Below are 19,172 nucleotides of genomic sequence, written 5' to 3'. Positions count from 1 at the left end.
CTGTTGTTCCCTTCAAATGATTCCATTTATAAACTAGAGTCCAATCTTTCTGGAAGCATCAACAGTAGTCTTTCATTGCGTTTAGCTGCTTGTGATTCGATCCACATCTTTCAAGCATCTTCCGATTTCCATCGTTCAAAATTAACATTCAAAAAGAACTCAGGTTTTGGGAGTAGATGTGTGTGTGGGGGGGGGGGGGGAGAGAAATCACAGTCATGTTCGCCTTCAAACTCTGTTCACCGAACAATATAGTGCGCCGGGACATTAACCTAGTGAAGCAACCAGTGTGTGTGTATGTGTGCGTGTCACAACTTTTCTTGTCGTTTGAAGTGCGTGTGTGGATTGCAATCCAGAAAAATCTAGAGGTGTAGTAAATGATGTCGTCAATGTCACTTGTTGCTAGTTCGGGAACTGTTGGAAAGTACTTTGTTCGTTGAAATTCTAGAAATACTTTTCGAATCACTCTAATGTCATCAGCGAACAGACGTTGATAAAAGATTTATCTTGAAGAATTCCGTCAATGTAGAATAAATCGCGATCATCATGGCATCTGTGTTTAGGTTGAGAAAACGTCACTAGGAATGGCAACGCATGTTAAAAGCAACTGGATTCTCTAATCTTAATAGTATAAGATTGAGAAAGGATGTAAAATTAAGACACATCTAGATATTAAGGAAGAGAACTTAAGTATAATAAATGGAGAACAATGACTGGTTTCGGGTGTCAGGTGCTCAATGTGAGCATGCAAAGTGGTGGATGATTATCCCCATAATAATAATAATAATAATAATAATAATAATAATAATAATAATAATAATAGTGAAAGCTTTCCAAGAATCCTAACTTTTCAGTTACAGCTACAAAAACGCCTGCCTATCTTTCGCAATAGATAAATTAATTAAAACATGGACAGATAACATTTGCTAAATTTATTATAATTAAAATGGGAAGAAGTTCAAACCATGTCCTATACTATTTTGTTAAAGATTCTCATGCTAGAAATCGAATCTGGGCCTCTTGAGTTAGCTATCCTAACCTCCAGACTATAGAAGTACTAATAATAGCAATAAAACTAGACCAATAATAACACCCGGTTGTCAGCCACGTATGCATGATCTCCACTGAAGTGCCAATAGCGAAGAGAACGTCAATAGAATAATACTGATTCAGATAAAATCTCGTGTGAAAAAAAAATTATAAAACTTAGTAATAAATATGAATTATTTGAGTCGATATCATTCACTATTTTCGCGTTTAAAACCATTTAGATAAAGCCATTTTTATCTTTAATACTGCATTTAAATATCACTTGGTTTCCTCGTGTGTATGCTACTGACGTGTACTAATATTTACGGACATACTATCGGAGGATTTTTCCTTCGTTTTCTAAAATAGCACAGACTAATTGTAACTAAGTAGACGTGCTGATAAACAGATAACAAAGACTCACCGTTTTTCAAATTGGACCACACATGCACACACCCCTCTGAGAACCTCTTTAGTGACTGTTTGGTGGTCACGTCATCCAATGTCCTTGTCAACAGTGGGATTGATGAGGGGTGGGTGGGTGGGTGGGGAAGGGAAGGTTTACAGAATGCTCACCCTAAACACCTCAGACACACAAGGTTAGTTCCACACGGACCAGGTAATTAGTGTTAGAAGCAGTGATCGCTTGTTCGTAGGTGACTGTTTCTACGGTCTGATGGCCACTACCGTACGTGTCGGGATGTGTTCGACACTCTGAATGAACGTAACACAACCCTCAACAAATAATGTCGATTTACCTCCGTATACACTTAAGCGGATCGATAATTCTGACGGTTCCCTCCGGTCTTCGGCTATCATCTTTTAAGGTGGCTTCAGCAGTTGACGGCGAGGGTTCCAAATACCACCCACTACAAGAGGGGACCGGAGAGGAAGCATCGCGGACAAAAACACGGACTTGTCTGCCACCGAAGCCACGGAGAGCCCGAACTGTTACGGCGAGCTGTTGACTTCACCGCTCCGAGTCCATCATCGATCTATCTGGAAGGCGTGCGCCTGCCGACTCACGGTAGTGAGGGGGGGAGACAGGGAGAAGGGGGGAAAAAGAGTAGGTGGGAAGAGGAGTCGGAGGAAGGCGATAGAACAAGGGCTTCCGGCATATGGTATGCTCTCGCGGCTTGCTACTGGTTGCCCGGTGTTGTACTATCTCTCGTGCAAGTTATATATCCCAATTTCTCCAGGCATGTAGAACTTCCAGGGCATCATGACTTTCACAGACGCAGCGCTTAGATCTGCGTGTGTGAGGAGGAAATGAAGATGCCCACTTTATACTGTTGTGTTTGACTTTGTTTTTCTTTTTTACGTATAAATTTTTTACTTTCTAAATTTTAATAGATGGCGCTGTCTTAGTTTACACGCAATCATTTCATATTATGACAGCTAGTAAGAAAAGCGTGAAGTAACCCTACGATATCAGCCTCACATCTGTTGAACCTCGCCTCAGCATCGCTTGCTGTTAGGCTTAGTGTGGAGAAGATGCATAACTCTGGCAGAATCTGCGCTATCACCATAGAAATAGGGGAAATTGGATAATATATTTGATAATTTTCGTGTTATCGTATTTATATTTTAAACTCATTATTCTATTCTCGAATCCAAATTAAAATGCAGTTCATGTTTCACTGGCATTCGTAATTAATTTAAAACAATTGAAATGCAAGTTTTGACACTTTTTCTTACGCTGTTTTATAAAAGTTGTTCGCACACACGCAGATCTAAGCGCTGTGTCTGTGAAAGTCATGATGCCTTGGAAGTTTCAACTTTCTTCAACGACTTCAAAGACATACTTCTTAAGAGGATGTTGGCAAAAAAAAGTGTTTTTTTTATATTTGATTTGGTTCTCTTTCAAATTTGTTCTACATGCACCTCTTAATAAGATTTTCATCAGTCTTATTCAGATCTTTCTTCCTTACTTGTTTAAGGCATCTCCCTTTTTGGTACTGTATTCCACCTTGATGAATTAGTGATCAGAATATTTTAACGTTATTAAAAATACCACGTAAAATGATGTGATCAGTAACTGTCATTGCTTATGAAGACGAGTCCATAAACCCCAGACCTCCCTATGAAAATGTTCAGTGAAATTGGTTCGAAAAATTTAAAAATATTTGGGAGTAAGTGTTTTGCCATGAATCCGAATTGGGTCTTGTAGGATGGTATTTCTATTGTTCATTATTCGCAACAGCATTTAGATTAACTTCTAGACAGTAAACTGGATCAGAAAGTAGAGGATGGTACTCGAAAATGAAACATGCAATTGCGTGAGTAAAATGGACTGGTACCAAGAATACGGACGTTTTGGCGTACGTCAAGATCGAGTATCTGAAATTGGAATAGAGGAGGAGGAGGAGGAATATAGTCACCGGAACTTAAGTTGGTGGTTGGCCAGTTCAAACCTTTGTCCAACTTGGGAATTAGGTATATTCTCTTTGGAGATGGAAAGAAGAAAACAGAGAATTAGTTGTCTGAAGCGAGATGGTTGCAGCAACATTAATAGATCGACTGGGATTACATATGGGTTTCTGACAAAAGACAACATTGATGGACGCTTTGGATATTCTTTTCAGATTTAATGTTTGGTTTATGGGACATGCTACAGCATGATGATATGCGATAGGAGAGTTTCAAATTGTAATGTTTCTTAGGAAAACATCGTGTTTTTATATAAATTTAAGTTAATTAAACAGAATAAAGTGCAGTTGGCTTTATCAGTTGATTCATGTCTCCGTATTCTGCATTGATACAACTGCTGTGTTTGGATTCCTTTGGTATGAGGATCCATGCTCTATCCACGGGTGGTTGAGTCTTGTAGGATGATATTTCTCTTGTTCATTATTCGCAGCAGCATTCAGATTAACTTCTAGGAACATGTTCACACTTCAATTGCTATTCGGTTTGAGAAATACTTGAGAATCTCTTTGGAGAAAATGTGGGGACTCATTGGCTAAATGTTGCAGTGTGTAAAAGCAGTTCGATTCTGGAGGGGGGGGATAGGGAAGGGAATTTATTTTCAAACGTATTCAGAAAATGCAAAAAAGTAGTAAAATATAGTAAGTTGAACAACAATAAAAGAGAAATAAATACATCAATGTGCAAACATAGAGATATCAGTGGTTGACCAAAAACTTTGTTTCAGAAAGATGCACAAAGAGTTAGAATTGTCAACTGTTATAGAGGTAATTCGTCTTTTCGAAGTTTTCAAAAATCTGTTTCAACATCGCTGCATTTTGAACAATTTTTTAATATAATACACATTAATTACTTGTTGAAAATGAGTTTCAATTTGAAGCAAAAAAAGAAACGAAAATGGTCTTACATTGTGGGATTGCTCAAGGAGGATACATTGGTGGATGTTCCAGTGCTCCTTTCTTGTGTGTGTGTGGGGGGAAACAGCATCGGAAAGTCGGCCAACTAGACTACTAAAATTTCCATCTTTTCGTAATTAACGTAGCACTTACTGTTTCTTAGCTTTCTAACCTAAGACGGCTGGTCAGGTTGCATTCAATACAGTATCAAAATATCCAAAATGTATCAAAATGACAAATATTCCACCCAACTTCCGGCTAAATATAGTCACTGAGTTCAATTCGTTCAACCCAGTTAACGTTAATTGATTATTCTTATAAAATCAGAGAGAGAGAGAAAGAGTGGGTGTATGTTACCAAAAGCAGTCTTTTTCAAAAAAGTACATCAAATCCAATGTGAACATCTAATTTATGTAATGAGTTTAAAGTGATGTTTACAGCAGACCTTGTTATCTGACGTTTGATCTCTTTACGTAATAAGGTTTGCTGCAAACAGTACTTTAAACTCATTACATAAATTAGATATTTACATTTGCTTTAATGTACTTTTCAGCAAGTCATGTTTTGTAGATTTACCAGAGACTGTTTTTGGTAATGCTTGCGCCCACGCACGCATACACGAGACATGATAACATTAATTTTTAAGAACAGGAATACTCAGTGATTAACGGCATTTGTAAAGTAACGGCTTTCTTTCCATGTGCCTTTAGATAAAAAAAAGTTGCGACTTAAGAAGTTTTGCTAGCATTACGAGAACCTTATTTGACAACTACCTCGTAAAAAATTCATTTTTTCTGTGTAATCTTAAGACGTTAAGTGGTAACAACTAAACCATGGCATCTAAGTACACTGCTCAAAACAATTAGGGGATATTTTAGTTTCTGTTGGAGAATTATAAATTTATGCAAATAATTATAATTATTGGGTACTTCATTGTGTAATTGATAAGATATTGTTTAAATAATCGATATTTATTACAAATTTAACAAATTACACATTTTAGAGTGAAATAATTTTAACAAGAATAACAACAAGAAGAGCCTGTGTAGCTCAGTGAATGTGGCGTTTGCACACCACCGCGCTAGGCCGCACGAAGGAAGTTTTGGTTTCGAGTCTAGTCGGCGACTAGAGGAAATTTTTCTAAGCCATTTTTCGACCGGTTCCAGAGTTAGTCGATCTCTGGCACGGGCAAGCAGGTTTTTCCTCCCGGAAACTCGGGTTTTTCGTCCTGTAAACTCAAGAAAATCGACCGTAGAACCCACATTATTTCAGACATTAAATATATTGTGTTAGGGTTAGAGACCACGAGATGGCGGCACATTTGAGCCGTCTCTCTTCACTGCGTACCGCTTAATTAGTGATAGCCTTGGGCCATCTGTCTCTGATTGGGTACCAGTGGAGATTGAACTGCCCACTCAGTCTCCAAAAGTTAGATAGGGCTAAATGGCCTCGCCTACTCCCGTATATACGGGAATAAAAAAAAAAAAAAAAAAAAAGGCGTTAGCTGATTTTTTTTTTTATAACAACAAGAATAGCCAAAAACGCTTTTGTTAATTTTTAATAGCGTATGGTCTCCGTTAACAACCAAAACAGCGGTGAATCTTGATGGCATGGACTGGATAAGATGATCAAACAGTTCTTGTGGGATATTTCCCCACTCTTCTGTGAGAGCAATTTCGAGCTCTTAAGCGATCGTGGTGGCACCAGTCGAACAGAAACGGCCCTGCCTAAGGCATCCCAGGCATGTTCGATTGGATTACAATCCGGTGAACAGGCAGGCCAGTTCATTCGTTCAATACCTTCTTCCTCAAACCACTCTTGTACTAAATTTGTACGGTGTGGACGAGCATTGTCATCCTTAAAAATGAATTCTTGGCCAATTGCAGCACCATATGGTAGAAACTATAGGTTCCAAAATCTCATCCCGATACCTTTGGGCTGTTAAGGAATCGTTTCTGATAAAATAGAGATCAATATAGCCACCTGTACTTATTCCAACTCATACCATCAAACTCTCACCTTCATGTTGGGGTCTTTCACGAACAAACTTGTGGATTATTTCTTGTTCCACTTTTACGCCATATCCAGATACGTCGGTTTTCTGGTTGCACACTGAACCCGGACTCGTAACTAAAAAGTACACGAGCCCAATCCTCATTTGTCCAATTGCGATGTTCCTGTGCCCAAATTCTTCGGGCTCTTTTGTGATTTGCAGTAAGTGGAATGCAAACCATTGGTCTTCGAGCATATACACGTATGGCATGAAGACGATTTCGTACTGTCTGTGTCGATACCAGCCTCTAAACAACTACCTCTAAACAACTCAGCAACAGGCAAGTTAACTTCGAAGATGTGTTGCGTTAAATGTTTGATTTCTTCTGGCAAGCAATGACAAATACTGATCGTCTCTTGGAGTTGTTGTGGTGGGCGAACTTGACATTGTCTTAGGCAAACATTTCCCGTTTCCAGAAAGCGATTTCAGAGTCCCGAAATTACTCTTTGAGATACACGATACGCTTGAGCAACAACTTGCTGCGTTTGTCCAGCTTCTAATCGATCAACGGCTCTCCAAGCCATGGATTCCAGGATATCATGTTGCTCTGCCATTTTTAACAAAATAATGGGTGGTAGGTGACACAAGTTGACAATTGAAGTGATAATTATGCACTGTAGAAGTGAGCGCAACAAGCCACGCTTTTATACCCCCACATGTTAATACGGCTAAGACACGTTTGGACAAGTCTTAACATGCTTTTGTACGCAGCTGCGTGTTCTACACTGTTGTATATCAAAAATATTTTAAAATGAATGTGTTACAATTGTAAATTATTTTTATGACTTTATAATTTACAAGAAAACCAAAATATCCCCTAATTGTTTTGAGCAGTATAATTTATATACTTAATTTCCAATATTTAAAATAGGAGTTGTTTAAGTCCTAATATAACTGTTAGTCTAGTTTTTCCATATTTCAACTTCTTCAAATTCTTTATTAAACTTATAATCGAAGTGTCTTCTTAGATGGTCTTTATTTGTTGCATTCACGTTAATTTTCATGATTACTCCACACTTGCTTTTTCTTATCTTTTTATTTGAGATCAGCTTCCTGTCATTGTGTACTTGGATTCGTGTTTAATAATATCAATCACGCCATTTGTGCAGTGTTACACATCTGGCAAAATTATTCGATCATTTACTTATGTTTTAATGAGTATTTCTTCGCTTAACGAGGACTTAATTTCTATTAGAAAACACTTAAGTCACTTGATAGAACAAAAGATTACTTAAGGGGTTTAAGACAAGCTTTTTCCTTAATATCGATCCTCGGAAGTGTCCTCCGATCGCAGAAATACGTATAAAATATCTTGAAAACAATCCCTCGAAACGATGTTCGCTTAACAATTTTAATTATATAGTTTTTTATCTTTTCCTTATAAAGATACTTTTTATGTGGAGATATTCGCTGATACTTCAAGTGTATTGAGTTATGTGAGGATCAATAAACAGTGAAGAATAGTACTGGTAATACACTGTCTTTCAATTTTGCGTATCAACTGTTTATTGCGAGAATAATTATAATATCAATATACACAACTGGTAAGTGTGTACCCCCTTTGATGCGGCTTCACCATGTAGCTGATTACTTTCCTCACGAAGTTGGAAACTGAAGTATGTAATGGAAAAAGGATTATGAAAAAGCAATAGTTTTGACGAAAAAGGATTTGTTAAAGGCGCAGTAGGAAAAATAGTATGATATCTAAGTAAACAGCAATTCATCTTTTTTTTTCTTTTTTTTTGAAAACTTAGGTTCTGAATAAGCTACTTAGCGAAAGGAGAATGTCGTTTCTTATGTGGTACTATCAAGGATTCAAGAAATAAACGAGCCCTTTCTGATTCAAAAATTAAGCATTATCTCCTCGTTTTTGGTCGATTATGTTCTACAAAATACGAATTAATCTAGAGTTGTTCGGTTTGGTAATAACCTCGGTGAGTTGGGCAACCCTATGAAGATCTAGATGGCCATTCTGTGCAATATAATGTATTGTTTAGTATCATGTGCATCATAAGAGCTTGCTGACCATTATACAGGGTGTTCGGGATAAATTTGACATATTTATAATTAATTATATTTTTCCGTAAGTTACATGTATTAACACACACTTCTCTTCATTTAAAAGTTTGGACCCTTCTTCATTCACATACAAGATGTCAGAAAGGATGGATAGCTGGAACCCACCTGAATCATGGAAGAGAATAACTTGTATCATGATGATTCGTGCCCGCCATCAAAATAAGGATATTACGACTGCTGCCCAATGCTCCCTGAATACAGTAAAAACAATCAGGCATGAACTAGAGACTTGCAATGGTGACTACGAGGATGTAGCAAGAAGAAAGATCCCTAGCAGACGATCTGATTGCGTTCGTACAGCAGAATTCCTCGCAAATCTGCAGGAACAGGTGTTGAAGAACCCTGGCATTGGAATTCGGGCTTTGTTCGTGGAGTTGCTAACTGTAGTCAAGCCCTGGATAACAAGGGTAGCCAATGGTAGGCCGTATGTATGGCAGCAGGATTCGGCCCCTTGCCACACCTCTGGGAAAAGTCAAAAATGGTTGTCTGAAAATTTCTACGACTTCACCAGTCCAAATGTTTGGCCTCCAAACTCCCCAGACCTTAACCCCATGGATTATTTTGTATGGGGCGCAGTTGAAAAAGACAGCAATCGCACTTCCAGTAATACAAAAGCCCAGTTAATGGATAAAATTAAAACAGTTTTTGCGGCCCTTCCCAGGGAGACTGTAGCATCAGCTTGTTCGAGGTTCCGAAGCAGAATTGAAGCTGTGATCGATGCTAATGGTGGTTATTTTGAGTAAATCTTGTTGATAGTATTGTAATTAACTCTGCCTGTAATGTTTTTTTGTCAATTCATTAAATTTAATAGATACAAAGAAGATTTTCTTTTTCCTTACGAAACTGTCAAATTTATCCCGAACACCCTGTATATGCAGAGTAAGATCGCGCTGATCATCACCTAGTTAAAAATCAACGCTGCCAAATTATAGATGGCCATGTTGGGCACCACAATATTTTACTAATTATGTTTTATGTCATTATGGGTATTATGCGAAGCACAAGATCTTGCTGGCCAACATATGTAGCGCAAGATCGCACTGAACCTCTGCAGTTAAAAGTCATATTAACGAGTTATCATATACCATAAAATTATATTTTAATGTAACAGAATCTTAAAACTAACTGTTACTGGAGTACGTTTTGTGCCTGAACTATCGAAGCACACCCAAGCTAGCATTGAAGCATCAAAAGTTTGAACTTCACATACAACCACATCGCAGTCGGAGAGGTTCTTTAAGCAAACATCGCCACTGGCTCTCCATCTATGTATAGCAGCAAGGGGAGGAGAAGCAAGATCACAGAAAAGTGACGAACTGTCACACACAGACACTATAGAGGATTGTAAACAAGTTTTCTAGTCGAACTCTTACCCTGACACAAATTGACGTTTCGCCCTGTGGTGAATCACAAATGACCGAACTTCCCTTTTCCACTTCTCAGATTCCATTTCTGTCTTTGTCAAAGATTATCTCACCCGAGGATCATTACGAACAAGTGTACGAGTTACTGGATTCCATCGACTGCCTCCCGTTACTAAGTCACTCCCTGTTATTGCAGGGGAATTCCAAGACGTCAGGCTTATCCTTAAACTTCCCATTAACTGCGAGCAACTGACCTACTTTGACGGTGAGGCAACGAGCATGTTGGGGTCAGTTTACGTTAGCGAGCTATAAATAAGGTAAGTAAATAAAATATCTACAGCTTACATTTTCTTTTTATTTTCTTACACATCATTAGTCTGCGATTCTCTTTAAGAATATGAAGATAATTTTCGAATATAATATGAACGTTTATGTCTGAAATAAGCTGTTGATCAGTTATTCTGAAACTAACCATGCAAATGAGTTTTGTATGATAACCTAAAGCTTCACTATTCCCCTCGATAACCAAATAATAGCTAATTATTCTCAAGTGAGACAAACTGTATAAGAATCACGTGATAAGGTTCATTAACTTCGTTTCATGCAGTCGTATTTTAGATTGGAGAAAATCTGGTGTGTTAATTTCAAATGGCAAGGCTGTATCTAGTAGATGGCGCCTCGTTCACAGAACCGTTCCCATAACAACGCGTCGTTTTTAGGTGTTCACTTGTAACAGCCATTTGAGACTAGTTATATTATTATTGCTATTTTTTTCATTACAGTTTGCATCCGTGAAAGGTTTTATTACCATCGTTGGACCAAGGATTACATAAACCGGGAATCCTAATCTTGAGAGGGGGATAAAAATGCCACGCCTCTTCTTGAACGTGATGATCTCATACCTTCATATGAAAAGCATCTCCACCTGAACAACACATTCACAGATATAAATGCTGCGGTTCACAATGGACCTAAAATATTGGATGATGATTTTATCCTGCAGATGTTAGTCAAAACATTCACCCAATATGAAGAATCACTTAAGAAATCGCACAAAAGGGTAGCCATCTCATAGAAATCCCATTGGATGCATGATGACAAACAATTCCTGTCAGCCTCCAACGTAGACAATAAAGATGTCTTCCATTTAGATGAAGGAAAATAAAGAAAGCTAATGGCTATTAGCGTTCTCCTTTATTTCGCGAGGGTCTAACAATACCCTGCTTCGTGTATGCTTAACTCTTTAAATTGACTTTTACTTCGCTAATAGAAAAGCGTTGACGTCATCGAAGGCAAAAGACTTGAACAAATCTGTTTTCTAACAAAGTTAACGCGTTTATATTCAAGCTGCCGTCGGAAAGATAGAAAACAGAAGCACGTGACAATCAGAAATAAAGAAACAGATAGCGAAGAGTCGAACTAATTAAATTTTCTATTTGGATCAGCGAAAGAGAGAAATGATGGAACGAACGAGTTTGTGCCAAGTCAGATAATCATCACCAATCAGCTCATAACGGAAAAGGTCTTGAAAAAGTACATAGCTAAGCCTTTTTTTTTTTTAATTCTTTCTTTCTATCCCCTCCTGTTCAAATTATATTGGATAAACGACTTCTCTTCATCTCGTGCCGACCTACATTCCCAGATTTCTTTTTTCTAGGAGGGGAGGGGCGATAGCCCGTGTCTTCAGATAATCATTTTAATAGTCTGCTTATCGTGGGTGAGAAGCCTAGCATCGTCCTGTTTTTCTCAGAATTTATTTTAAGTATGTTTATGATGGTAATAAATACTTCAAATGCAAGTGCAGGACGCCTTCGTAGTCTAAATGTTTATGTTCTATTCAAAATGTATTTTTATACCCGATCACTTTCTCAGAATCTCCGAGGTTTGTCTTCGAAGAAATTCAACCTTCTTCTCATCTCTTGGCAAGATTACCGCTCCAATCTGTCTATATATATACCCAGCAACGTCATCTTCTAACGTATAAGACAGTTAACTTTCCCATAGGGGTAGTATCCAACCTAAAAAACCCATAACAAGCCAAGCCCTCTGAATAGTCACTTTATAAAGTGTGTTTGTCTTGCCGATAATATGGTGGTACCAAGAGATTGAGCGTATTGGCTTCTTTTGATAGAAATACAATGTCTATAACTATGCTGTATCTCTCTTGGAAGAGCGGTTTTGAGATTTACTTTAAGGCTGTTTTAGTAAAATTATTATCATCGCATACCGATCCTGACTTTCTTTAACCTCACAGTTGTCTTGTGCATTTTTTTTTTTTTTGAACAAGCAGAGCGTGAAGTGTTGTGGAAATTCATGCGATAAATCGAACTGTTGTAGGTCTTTTGAATCTTCAAGGCACAACTAAAAGTGCAGTTTACCGTATAATCCAAACTTACTGGTAAGCTTTTTTTTTTTTTTTTTTGGTTTATGTTTGTCTTATATCATAGCGAAAATACATAACTCAGAAAAACGTTCTTTAAATTCTCCTGGCATTAGAAATTGAGAAAATATTAAAATCGCTAATACGTTACTACCACCAGCAGTTCATGCGTTACCAAAAGCCAAAACCACGTGCCGTCCTCTTAGAGACTGAGCATATATTTCACTATTTCAGAACTCCAGTAAGCAAGGCAACTGTGTCACACCGGAAGATGAAAATCATTTGCAATATAATTTTCCCCGGACTATAATTTGAATTAAACTTTCACATGAGGAAGACGATAATGTTTAATTAAACTTTTAATAATTAATTTCTATATAATCATAAATCTAGTTTACCTTCATCTTCTTTGTTGCATTTCATAAGGCTTAGACAAACTTATCTACGGTTCTTTCTTTAAAGAAATCACCAGGAGTGCTAAAGTTAATGAGTCTTGTTCAGTATAAATACAGTGGAAAATTATTTTGTCGTTTTGCGTGTTAGTTGGCCGTTTGTCTGCTCTGAATTTCTGGGAATAAAATCTCTATTACCTTCGTATGAGATAGACTAGTCTCTCCCCTAAAAAATCTTAATTCATTGATAGCACTGAGTTCAGCTATCAATGACTGACTGCACTCAAAATGTTAGGACCAAAGAAAGTTCCACCTACTCTAGGAATAAAATGATTCAGATAATTTATTATTCTTATTCTTGTTCTGCTTATTATTAAAAAATGCACTAATCTTTTCCTTTCTACCCCAAAAGGAAGAAGGCATGTTGCTGACTGTTTTGGAAATCGGTAGGTAGTCAGTCACTTCTATCGCCATGATAACCTCGTATTGTACTAGATAAAAAGCAATGTTTATAATCCTAAGTATTGTGTGCACACGCGTACGTGAGTGCACGCGTTTCTACAGTCAGTTTTAGCTCAGATTTATTCTGGAAGATTTAAAAAAGAAGTCCTACTTGCTACTGAAGACTACTTCGAATAAGAAAAGCGAAAAGAAGAACATATAAATCCAACTTATAAACCTTAATTAAACTTCCACTCCTGTTAGATAAATTCATCCGACTGCAACGAACTAATCATTTTTATAATTGTCACGATACAATCCTCTTCTTTCCTTTAAGTCAATCTTTTTTTCTTATGTTAATTTCTCATGAGATCGATAAAACTCGGTGAGTAAAGCTCCATTAACCTGACCAGAAACATCCTCACTCCTAGAAACTTAACTTCTTCGCTTGTATGAGAAAGAGACTTTCCTTTCTTTCAGCTTTACTGTCTTCGTTTCTTCCTGTTTGACGCTTACGCGCAGAAACCCACCGTGCAAGCTTTGCGAACCAGATCCGTCGGAAAAGGGTGGTTAATCCTTATTCCCGTAATCTCATGCACGTTTATTGCGTGGATTCTTCTGGCCGGTATGCGAGATTAAAAATCCAAATTACAGCGATAAGAAACACTCTTCCGCTTCCATATCAGATCAGCTAACTCACCTTCAGTTGAAAATCCCGGATTCTTTCCATCCTAAATGGGATTCGAATATTCAAGTCTTTCTAAACAAAAGGCATCACCAGTATCGATTGAGCTACAGAAGCTCAACTGGTTATCATACGAATCTAATTCTCTAAAACCAAATACCAAATTAACCAAAGTACCTAAATCTTGTCCATTCAACGGATATCCATCTACGCATACAGACTACTCAATTCGAAACTTTTATGCAGATGCACGTAAAAAAGATCTTTCGAAATTCGATAAAGGGCTTATTGTGAGTGCCCGTCTGACTGGAGCCACGATTTTGAAAACAGCAGAGGCTTCTCAAAAGGTGAGATATCCCGGGTGTTTAATCAGTGGAAAAATAACCCACATTGCTTGTCAAAGAGGAATAACTGTTCCTGTTCAGGAACTAGATCGCTGTCGTCTGAGAAGGCTTGTACGGACAAACAGAATTTCTTGTGTGTAGCAATTGAGGGAAGCATTTTATGAAGGCTGTTCCCGATCAATTTCACCGAACTATGTGCATGGAATTGAAGAGGATTGGAATGGACAGTCACGTGCCTATAGGCCAATACTGTATGAAATCAAAGTTCTAATTCCGTGCCCAGTATGTGCATTACTACCTTAATACATCGCATGTATGCTTTCATTTGTTCCGTTACGTTTTAGACTTCCTTTCTCTGCCTACTCTTCTAAGGTCATGCAGTGAAAAACCGAAGGTCATCCATACAATGACTACTCAAGTCATCAGGCGGAAATAATGAACCTAAGTCACTTGGAAAATATTAAACAATAAGAGTCCTAACACTGAAACCCACTAATCACACCCACAAGGTGATCATCAATATCTGTTTGCCGTATTAATCAGAATGTTCTAACGTATCAAAGATTTTGCCCGAATTTCAATAAATCGCATCATTAACGGCTCATACGGAATGATTTATTTAAATTTCGACATGCCTTTCTTATTTCTCTCGTAACATCTTCATAAAAAGTTTGTAAACGTTCATCACCCCGTAGCGAAACCATAATACTCCCCCCCCCCGTCTCTGCACAGTAAGTGACCTGTTTGGGATGTAATTTGTAATTCTAACACGAACCAGATTAAGTTATTTTATATTTTCCCACTTCCTGCGATGAATCATCCTTACAAATTGGAATAATTCGTGTGAACTTCCAATCAGATTCCAATTAAATGAACAAAACCGAATCGATTTATTTATTTCTCGCTTCCAAAGAGGGGCGGATATATAATCCCTATCTCAACCCTTGTCAATTACCAACTATATCAGACCATCAGATCTACTACAGTTCGCGTTACTACACGCGCAAAACATATTAAATCTCTCTCTCTTTTCCTACAGATGTAAGCGCATGGTATTCCAAAGAAATGTTTTGATACTGTTTGATGGTCCCCCCCCCCGCTCTTATGGGGGACTTTTTCAGTTCTCCATAAACCAACTGCTTTTGCATTTGGATTATAATTCTATAATGCTGGAATTACTGATGATCTAATTCGTACCCAAATACAGTCACTCCTCTCTCTCTCTCTCTCTCTCTCTCTCTCTCACACACACACACTTCTGTTATCTCGTTTCTTTAGGACATCCCGGAGCATTTCCGTAAGTCTGTCATTGCTTTTCAGGTCACATATCGCATTAAATGCGTCTTCGACATTTCTTTTTGCAACCTTCTTTTCCTACCACAAATCTGAATCTCACTGGGGAGCATCTTTTGCATCTGACGGACGCTATGTCAGCGTTTTCTATGTACAGTCGCGTCCTCACAAACAGGAATGTGTTGAATTTAAATTTCTTTCCCCCGAAGCGAACTGTTGTCCAAAAGTCAGGCCTCTTGAGATAAGAACACACTATGTGTGGTGCTCCGTCTTAAGATAAAAGGCTTGTTAGCTAAGAAATCACTCCCTGGTTTATCTCTTAAGTACGGTTTATTGAGTTTGCACAGGAGAAAAGTATAATCTGTGGCATAGATCTAAAAGAGAACTTATCTAAAAGGTTCTTTTTTTATTTATTTATTTCATGGGTAATAATACCCGGATTGAAAGAGAGAAAAGAGAAGATAATTCAACATGAAGCACGTTTTAGGAATTGTGAGTCGCATTTAGATGGTACACTGTACTCCTCTGGTATTTGAGAACAAGCATGACTTGTAAAATAAAAGAAATAACAAATGATCTGACGTTCTACTTGTTTTTTTTATTTATTTGTGTTTTATTCAACAAATAAATATCATTTTTCTATTCTTCACCATATATGAATTTGTATTTCGAATTGTTTGTTTTAATTGTTTGTCTGCGGCTTTACAAAATACTACATTTATCTAGTATTCATTTACTGTTACATTATTTTTTTTATTGTTGCCTTTAATCAGCTGTTATACTTAGGTTGGACAATGATAACAATTGGTAAATACTGGGAGGTTTCAACAATACCTGTCTAACTAAGCGATCCACAACAATTGAAATTGTTTTATACGCAACAATGAAAAAAATATTGTAATATATAGATACAAAGCAACAATAAAATGCTATTTTAACCTCAAAATGTATTGTTATGTGCAATCAACAATATCTACTCACGAGTTGTTCATTACAATAGTTATTCTAATTATTCCTCTGACTCGTATTTACTGTAAAAGAATAATGAACCAGATAGCTTTAAAAAAGCAAAGGCTCTTAGACTTTTCAATGTTTTCTTCAGGGACTTTTAAAATGGCCTTGCACGCAAAGAATAAAACACAATTCTGTGTTATTCAAATTTGTCCATACGTCAATAGCATATTCGAGTAGTCAAATAAAGAAATAGAAGATCCGTTACAAAAAAATTCTGATTTATGTCCATTAGACGACTCTTCAGGGATGTATTGTAGCTTTAACTTATTTTTAGTGTACACAGTTCGTTACAATAACACATTTCACATTAATTTATGCATGCGACAAGAAACCAGCATCAAAGCTTATACAATAAAGAGGAGAAAAAAACCCAAACACGGAAACAATCCCTAGCGAAGAACAGCTGGAAAGAACACAGAATAAGAAGCCACAAATGTTTTAACTCAAATATCGATCGAGAATTTATTTTTGTTTCCTTTCGGTTTAAGTATTTCAACTAAGTAAACACCATTAGCCTATTCGAGTTTCACCGATTCTTGCACTTTAACAGGCAAATGGGGGTGGGCGGACTGGAAACGGATGACATGGCCACTTATTCGTGGGTGTAACCTTGAGAAAGCTTAACAAGTAAACGTCGCTATGGCAAGTTGGCATCGAACGATATTAAAGCAAGCAGTTTGTACTCGATTTTACAAAGTTTGCCAACAGGTGGTATTGATGACAGTTTGTGGGGGAGAAAGATGACATGGCAAAGCAATTTGATACCGGGAAGAAGGAAGGAGAATTCATAATGGGATGTCATGACAACACGTGCAACAGAAACTATCATCTTGGTTTGCAGAAGTTTCTGCAAAGTGTGTTTGTGCGCTTTATCGTATAAATGTCGCTGACAGGTATGAGACTCGAAATGGAGTTTATTTCATTAAAGACATCTCCGATAGTTCGTGCCTTATCGTCAGAGAAACATCTTTAATCGTAAGAGCGAAGGTGTTAGAAATCCGCAGATCTTCAGCTTCAACGCATCGATGTGACAGCTGCTGATAACGATGTTGATGCACTGTTGGCCAACTGGTTCTCAACTGAACAGAATTTTAAATCAGCAGACAGCTCAACTGTAAATAATAATAATAATACACTATAGGTTTTGTAATAGTAAATTTCTCCGGTAGATGGAGCTCCTGGTTGACTACATCGTGCATGTTGAAGCTTTCAGACCTTTCTTAGCATTTCATAGAAAAAGATGGGAATCTTCTGCGATTTTTTTTTTCAGGAAGACCTTCTAAATAAAGATAAGTACTAAATATCCTTGGTGATTATTATTAATCTTCCTAAAAGATAATTTCTAAACGAAAAGCACTAATCTGTCTAATATATAAGTACTATGAGAATAAGTATTGATGTCTCTCTCTAAAGAGTTGCCTTCGGCATTAATATTTTAGAAAATATTTAAAATACTAGATTTTAAAATTTTAGGTCGCTTTTAAAAATAACTGCTGAAGACAAGATAAGTATTAATCTTTCTAAAAGATAAGTGCTAAAAGCAAGAGTTTTTATCACTTATCTATTTGCACTTTTAGCACAGAGAAATAACACTGATTTTTTAAGAATAAATAATACAAACCTTGAGTGCTAAAAGAAGGATAAGTACATACTGAGGTATCGAAAAGATAAGTTCAAAAGAAAAGATAGACTTCTAAAAGATAAATGCTAAATGAAAAGTATTTAGTGATATTTCTAAAAGATAAATGTTAAATGAAAAGAGGTCACATCAAAGATAAGTGCTAAATGAAAAGTATTTAGTGATATTTCTAAATGATAAGTGCTAAATTAAAAGTATTTAGTGATATTTCTAAATGATAAGTACTAAATGAAAAGTATTCAGTGATATTTCTAAAAGATTAATGCTAAATGAAAAGAGGCCAATCAAAGATAAGTGCTAAATGAAAAGAATTTAGTGATATTTCTAAATGATAAGTATAAGTGCTAAATGAAAAGTATTTAGTGATATTTCTAAATGATAAGTGCTAAATGAATAGTATTTAGTGATATTTCTAAATGATAAGTGCTAAATGAATAGTATTTAGTGATATTTCTAAATGATAAGTGCTAAATTAAAAGTATTTAGTGATATTTCTAAATGATAAATACTAAATTAAAAGTATTTAGTGATATTTCTAAATGATAAATACTAAATTAAAAGTATTTAGTGATATTTCTAAATGATAAATACTAAATTAAAAGTATTTAGTGATATTTCTAAATGATAAGTACTAAATGTAAAGTATTCAGTGATATTTCTAAAAAATTAATGCTAAATGAAAAGAGGTCAATCAAAGATAAGTGCTAAATGAAAAGTATTTAGTGATATTTCTAAATGATAAGTACTAAATGAAAAGTATTCAGTGATATTTCTAAAAGATTAATGCTAAATGAAAAGAGGTCAATCAAAGATAAGTGCTAAATGAAAAGAATTTAGTGATATTTCTAAATGATAAGTGCTAAATGAAAAGTATTTAGTGATATTTCTAAATGATAAGTGCTAAATGAATAGTATTTAGTGATATTTCTAAATGATAAGTGCTAAATTAAAAGTATTTAGTGATATTTCTAAATGATAAATACTAAATTAAAAGTATTTAGTGATATTTCTAAATGATAAATACTAAATTAAAAGTATTTAGTGATATTTCTAAATGATAAATACTAAATTAAAAGTATTTAGTGATATTTCTAAATGATAAATACTAAATTAAAAGTATTTAGTGATATTTCTAAATG

At 36.3% G+C, this 19,172-nt stretch overlaps 1 protein-coding gene across 2 annotated transcripts in view; it reads right to left on the bottom strand.

The window, feature by feature from the left end:
• The window catches only part of LOC150094184 (metabotropic glutamate receptor 5-like), a 178,501-nt gene that overhangs the window by 145,612 nt on the left and 13,717 nt on the right, over positions 1-19,172 (bottom strand). The window contains exon 1 of one of the 2 annotated variants that reach the window (XM_090412019.1): positions 1,451-1,575. The exons of the other annotated variant lie outside the window; for it this stretch is intronic. The gene's annotated coding sequence lies outside the window, so the exon portion shown is untranslated. Of the gene's footprint in view, positions 1-1,450; positions 1,576-19,172 lie in introns of those variants that run through there. 2 annotated transcript variants of the gene reach the window in all.

The sequence above is a fragment of the Typopeltis vanoorti genome, chromosome 22 (genome assembly GCF_054136105.1).
Source record: "Typopeltis vanoorti isolate ZY-2024b chromosome 22, IOZ_Tvanoo_1.0, whole genome shotgun sequence".
Taxonomy (NCBI): Eukaryota; Metazoa; Arthropoda; class Arachnida; order Uropygi; family Thelyphonidae; genus Typopeltis; species Typopeltis vanoorti.
This window is presented reverse-complemented; position numbering and strand designations above follow the sequence as displayed.